Source organism: Taudactylus pleione, unplaced genomic scaffold, assembly GCF_031769625.1.
Source record: "Taudactylus pleione unplaced genomic scaffold, aTauple2 ptg000201l, whole genome shotgun sequence".
Taxonomy (NCBI): Eukaryota; Metazoa; Chordata; class Amphibia; order Anura; family Myobatrachidae; genus Taudactylus; species Taudactylus pleione.
This window is the reverse complement of record NW_028284603.1, coordinates 37,657,259-37,664,066: the sequence shown is the minus strand read 5'-3', so window position 1 is coordinate 37,664,066 and position 6,808 is coordinate 37,657,259. Positions and strand designations below refer to the sequence as shown.

At 46.6% G+C, this 6,808-nt stretch overlaps 1 long non-coding RNA gene across 1 annotated transcript in view; it reads right to left on the bottom strand.

Moving 5' to 3' along the window:
- Positions 1-4,440: 4,440 nt before the first annotated feature.
- LOC148518310 (uncharacterized) overlaps positions 4,441-6,808 on the bottom strand; it is a 68,394-nt gene continuing 66,026 nt past the window's right edge. The window contains exon 3 of the long non-coding RNA XR_015878992.1: positions 4,441-4,534. This is a non-coding gene — a long non-coding RNA (uncharacterized LOC148518310). The remainder of the gene's footprint in view (positions 4,535-6,808) is intronic.

The window sequence follows — 6,808 nt, the reverse complement described above, 5'->3', positions numbered from 1 at the left end:
ACCGCTGGGCAGTAGCGGCGGTTCGGGCTGGTGGGTGTAGGGCGGCGGTGGGGGCCCTTTCACTTGCTCTGCAGTAGCGGCGGCAGGCGGGAGGTAGGAGCGACCAGGCCCCCTTTTTCTGTCTGAGTGACTGGGCCCGGGACAGTAGTCCCGACTGTCCCCCCCTGATGGCGGCCCTGAGTGTGTGTGTTTACCAGTGGTGTAACCAGGGGGGGTTGAGTGGGGCACTTGCCCTGGCACCGTGGCAGGCCCAGCAGAGGAAGGTGCCACCGACCAGGGCATCTTACCTGCACCGACCAACCATCACCATTATGCTGCTGATGCCCATTCCCATTGCGCTTCCAAGCAAGGCCCATGGTCCTTGGCAGCATTACTGCAGCAGGCAACAGCAGCGCCCACTTTATTAGGGCTACTGCCAGGAGCATGGCTGCAATGCCAGACTCACAGTCCCTCACCAACCCCATAGGCTCCCAACTCCCAGGTGAGGAGAGGAGGGGGAGGGGAGAAAGAGACACAGAGACATAGAATGAATGGGAGGGGAGACACACAGAGATATAGAATGTAGGAGGGGAGAGATACACAGATACATAGAATGAAGGGAGGTCAGAGCCACACAGAGACATAGAATGAAGGGGGACACACAGATACATAGAATAAAGGGGGGAGACACACAGAGAGGCATAGAATAAAGGGGAGGACACACATAGAAAACTAGAAAAAAGGGGGGACACGATGCAGGGAGGGAGGTGATGGTGTGCTGAGGGAAGATTCAGGGGGTAGATGATGGTGTGTTGAAAGACGATGCAGGGGGTAGATGATGGTGTGTTAAAAGACGATGCAGGGGGGAGATGATGGTGTGCTTAGAGAAGACACAGGAGGTAGTTGATGGTGTGTTGAAAGACAATGCAGGCGGGAGGTGATGGTGTGCTGAGAGATGACGCAGGGGGAGATAATGGTGTGCTGAGTGACAATGCGAGAGGGAGCTGAAGGTGTGCTGAGAGATGACATTTTTCTTGTCGATCTTATGTCCATGTTGACATTTTGACGGTCGACATACTGGCCAGATACTGGTATGTGGGGTATTTTCTTGTACTACTGTAATCCTAATAAATATATATTGTAGAGACTACTGTGTATCCCAGTAGCAGTTGCTAGCTTTTTCTTTTCAAATTTAGCCCTGGTAATGGGGGAGCAACATCACATCACTGTGTGGAGATTTGTAATAATTCATATCATACACTGCACACAGGCGTCCTTTATTAAGATAAACAAAAGTTGTCTCTCACTTGTCATATCAAGGTCCCGGAAGCCTGGTCATGTCAACAGTTGTTTGACTTATGCCTGCACAGAACTAATACAGCTAATAGCTGCAGAGAAGGTAACAAAGAATGAAGTTTGAAGTTTGAAGGTGAGAGACAGATAGTCCCAAGATTGCATAATGTTTGTTTCTAAGATCAAAGAAAGCAAACAGTATTACTACATCGGACAAGCAGTAAGCATCATCTAAACAAAAGTACTATATTGGGGCATATTCAATTAGTGGGGACCCCGCGCGCGAGTCCCCACTGTCTGACTTTACTACGCAGCTAATGGAGGTGAGAGGTAAAATCTGCATAAGAACCACCATATCGGGCTCGGGTGTGGAAAAAAAAAAACATTGATTCTGCAGTTTACGCGGAATCAGTGTGTTTCCGCGTGTGAGTCACAATTTTTTGGCGCAGGAAAAAGGCTATTTTATTGAATAGCTTTTCCATGCACCACAGGGATTTTGGCTGGCAATTAGTCGCGGGGTAAGCCCCGCGGCTAATTGTATACCTGCCATTGTATTGCCAGAAATGTATGTGTTGGCCTAATATGTTTATTGGATGCCTGGTGCTTGGATGTAGTCATGTGCTGTGATCTTTAAATGATTATATAAGTTTATTAGTGACAATAATAAAACTCACTCTAGGTACAATGGGAGTAGCTTTATGATTTCTTCTAGTACATAATTTATTTATTTTTGTTAGCTGTAAAAACTGTAAAAAGCTTAATTTTAAGACAATATGAACATTACATTCACAATAGATACAGTTAATTAGGCATGATAGTTATTTTGAAGCCCACATGAATATAAAGTAAATAGTGTTACAGGTAAATAGGAAATCAAACTCTAATTTTATGTGTTAAATATAGGGGTCTATGGGCCTGATTCAGAGCCGGACGCTATTTGCGCTCGCTCGTTCAGAAAAAGGGGCCGGCTATTTAAATTGAGCGCTCGCTCTTTGTGGTCTGTTGACGCCTCTATGTCTGAGCGAGCGAACGAAACATGCGCTCGCTATTTTGTAAAGACGCACCCTGGCCGCTCGCATCATACATCATCTCCGCTATTTATTAGATTAATTGAGTACATCGAAAGGCGTCTGAACTGCTCGCAGTGCTTGTGGTAGGATTTTCCTACCGCAATCATGCGAACAGTTCAGGCTAAGAGACAACCAAGTGACGTGGCCGATGACGCTGCTTTAATTATGCACACCCTTAAAACGCCCGTTTTGACCGTTTGGCACACCTGCGTTCGGATCACCACTCCCCGTTTTCAAGCACCTTCCCCTGTTACCACCCACAAACGCCTCACCCTGTCACTCAAATTAGCAGGCACTCGCTATTTTGTGAGCGCTCGATTTCCGACCGCACTGACTGGTTGGTGCATTCGCATTACGACCCATACGCATGCGCAGATGTGCGAACATCGCTCGGAGCGAACGAGCGGCCGCTTACGAGCGGCTCTGAATCAGGCCCTATGTACTAAGCTTGGAGAGAGATAAAGTAGACAGAGATATAGTACCAACCAATCAGCTCCTGTTACTTTACAGGCTGTATTTAAAAATTGGCAGGAGTTGATTGGTTGGTTCTTTATTTCAGTCCACTTTATTTCTCTCCAAGGTTTAGTACATAGGACCTCGTTCAGACCCACTCGCTAGCGTTGTGCGCTCGCAAGCGGGCTGATGGTTTGCGAACGCGCATGCGCACGCTTCATTCTGCGCATGTACTAGCTACTCTGTGCGATTGCAGCCCGCTCGCTCGCCCAGCAAAGACAGCCCAGTGAAATGAGTGACAGGAGAGGCCGTTTGTGGGTGGTAATAGTGGCAGGACACTAATAACGGGGGTGTGGAGGTGCGAACGCAGGCTTGCCTCGGTGTTTCAATGCCATTTTTAAGGAGTGCATAATTAACAAGCGGCATTATAGTACACGTCACATGCCTGTTTTTTACACTGAAGTCCTCACAGTGCTTGCGGCAGGGTAAGGCAACCACAAGCGCTGCGTTCGCTATCGATGGTGCTCGATGTACCAATGTTTTAATACACTTCCTGGAGATGACATGCGTAAGTGGGCGTCTCAACATACGCTTATGGGTGTCTGCATACACAGAGCGATCGCTCGCACAGCCAAAGTGGGCGTGCTAAATGCCTTTCCGAGTGAGCGCCTGCCATGGCGTCACTTTGCCGAATTTGCATACGCAGGATGCGAGCGATCGCATCTAGCGAGTGGCTCTGAATCAGGGCCATAGACCCCATATTTTGCAACATTAGTTCAGAAAGTTTTTGTTTCCTAGTGTTACACTTGTAAATATGTCCTAATTGAAAGATTAGAATTTCCCTGGGGGAAGGGGCTATGCCTTTTAATGATGACATTCCAGTAGTGCTCTAATGGGAACTATAAAGAAAATCTTAATAAAACAATGTTACTTCAGCAAGAAACTCTGTGGTCCTCAAATAACAAACAGGAGAAAATCCACTCTGGTGCTTCTTGCTCCTGATGCTCCAGTGCTCAATGGTCATGTATACAGAATATGTGACCAAAATATTTCTTTAGCTATTGATGTTTACTGTGGGAGAATGTAGAGGGGAGAATGTAAGAGCAATAATACCCTAATCCAGGGTGTTTTTTTTAACTTGATTTTGTTTTCTCAGATACGAACACATAACAATGCACTGTTTTTATAATAAGGTCCTACATGATGACAGGCTAAAAAAAAATGGGATGTAGCCAGGATGCCGGTGGACGGGATACCAGCCACCAATATGCCGACCTGAACAGGACGAAGATCCTGACTCCGGCATCCCGAAGAGGATGAAGATACCTGCGACGGCATCCCGAAGGTATGTATCCGGCTTACCTTTAGTGTTAGCCCGGGGATGGGGGGATTAGGTTTAGGCCCCCCGGGGAGGAGATTAGGGTTCGGATCCCCATGGGAGGGTTAGAGTTAGGCTGCGGGGAGCGGAGGTTAGGGTTAGGCACCCCCGGGAGGAGTTCAGGAATAAGCACCATCCTAGGAGGGTTAGGTTTAGGGTTGGGGAATGGGGGTTAGGGTTAGGAACCCCAGAGAGAGATTAGGGTTAGGTAACCCACAGGGAGGTTAGGGTTAGGCACCACCAAGGGAGGGTTAGGGGAGGGGAGTACTTACCAGCCGTAGTCAGGAATCTCAACAGTCGGGCTTCCGGCATCATTATTTCAACAGGCGGCTACTCAACCACAAGGATCTCATAGCCAACCCTAAAAAAATATACATATTGTAGATATAGGAAGCAACATTATATTTGAGGCATGTTAGATCAGAAAAAACATATTCAAAATGTATATTTTCTAACAGTGTGTCCACATATTATGATAATTAACCAGCTTGTTCTCACAGTCCAACCTGCAGATTAAGGGATGGCTATTGAAAAAGAAGAACATGACTTGTGAAGTTAGTCCTAGAAAGATCACTCAGAGGGGGAGGTGTATCAAATCTTGGAGGGAGATAAAGTGGAGAAATATAAAGCACCAACCAATCAACTAACTGTCATGTTACAGGCTTAGTTTAATAAATGACAGTTAGAAGTTGATTGGTTGGTACTTTATCTCTCTTCACTTTATCTCCCTCCAAGGGTTGATACATCTCCCCCTCTAGAACTAGTTATTTAATATGTGGTTTTGTTCAAAGTGGATGAACATATCTAATAACATTTTGAAAAATGAAACAATTAGAACAAATCACTTTATAAATAATCTTCCCACCCTTGTGTTGTTACATGATTTATTTTGTAGGTGACCCATGACTAAATGTATAACTGTCAGTGAAGACAAAACATAGAAGTACCTGGATTCACTCCATGGGAAATTATCATGGAGCTCCTCTGTCACTAATTATTATCCAGCAGATGGTCGATTACATTATGTATAACTACACCTTCACTAATGACTAGCTAAAAAGTTCTGTCATTTTCACTGATGGCAAAACACCTCATGTAGGCCAAGCTGAAAGGAAATGGTAATGGCATTTAAATTGCCATTAATATATATACAATATATATATATATATATATATATATATATATATTAGGGGTGAGTGGGTTCGGGTTTCTGAAATCCGAACCCCCCCCCGAGCCCCCCTGATCCGAGGCCGATCCGAGTCAGGCTCGACTTTTCCCGCCTGACTCGGATCTGAAATCGAGGCAAAACGTCATCATTACGCCTTCCGGGCCTCGCAGGTTTTGGATTCTATATAAGGTACCCGCGTCGGCGCCATTTTCTCACTCGGCTGTGGACAGTGAAGAGGGAGGGTGGGAGTTAGGGCTGGCTGGGCTGTGTAGTGTAGTGTAGTGCAGTGTAGTGTTGTGCTGCGCTCTGCTGCTGTTGTCCATAGGGGCTGTGTCCACTCCTCCAAAGTCCATAGGGGCTGGCTGTGTTGTGCTGTGCTGCTGTTGTCCATAGGGGCTGTGTCCACTCCTCCAAAGTCCATAGGGGCTGGCTGTGTTGTGCTGTGCTGCGGTTGTCCATAGGGGCTGTGTCCACTCCTCCAAAGTCCATAGGGGCTGGCTGGACTGTGTTGTGCAGTCAGTTGTCCACTCCAAAGTCCTGTGCAGTGTACCAGTCCTAAAGGGGTGCTGTAGTGTTATCCAGGGGGTGCTCTGTCCATCAGGGGTGCTCCCCCCAAGTGCAAAAAATATATATATTTTTTCTGTGTTTGTGAATTGTGTGCGCAGTAGCCGCACGTGCATCAGCAAAGTAGCGCCAAGCGTGCGCCTGTGTCATAAGTAAAGGGCCGGCTGGCTCATCCGTTAAAGGGTGCTGTAACCCCCAAAGTGCACTCCAAATAATATATTTTTTTTTCTGTTTGTGAATTGTGTGCTTAGTAGCCGCACATGCATCAACAAAGTAGCGCCAAGCGTGCACCTGGCTCATCCGTTAAAGGGTGCTCTAACCCCCAAAGTGCACTCCTAACAAAATAAAAAATGATTTTCTGTGTTTGCGAATTGTGTGCACTGTGGCCGCACGGTTATCAACAAAGTAGCGCCAAGCGTGCGCCTGTGTCATACGTAAAGGGCCAGCTGGCTTGACCAGTAAAGGGTGCTGTAACCCCCAAAGTGCACTCCAAACAAAATAAAAAAATATTTTCTGTGTTTGTGAATTGTGTGCACTGTGGCTGCACGTGCATCAACAAAGGAGCAGCGCCAAGCGTGCGCCTGTGTCCCATAAGTTTGTTAAAGGGTGCTGTAACCCCCAAAGTGCACTCCACAAAAAATAAACAATTCTTTTTTTTCTGTGTTTGTGTGCAAAATGTATGCGCAGTAGCCGCACGTGCATCAACACAGCAGCAGCGCCAAGCGTGCACCAGTGTCATAAGTCAAGGGCTGGTTTGGACATCTGGTCTGGACTGAAGGACATGCCAACAATTTCTGACATGTCTACTGTCACTGCATATGATACTGTCACCACTGACAGAATGGTGGAGGAATTATTTTCTGTGTTTGTGAATTGTGTGCACTGTGGCTGCATGTGCATCAA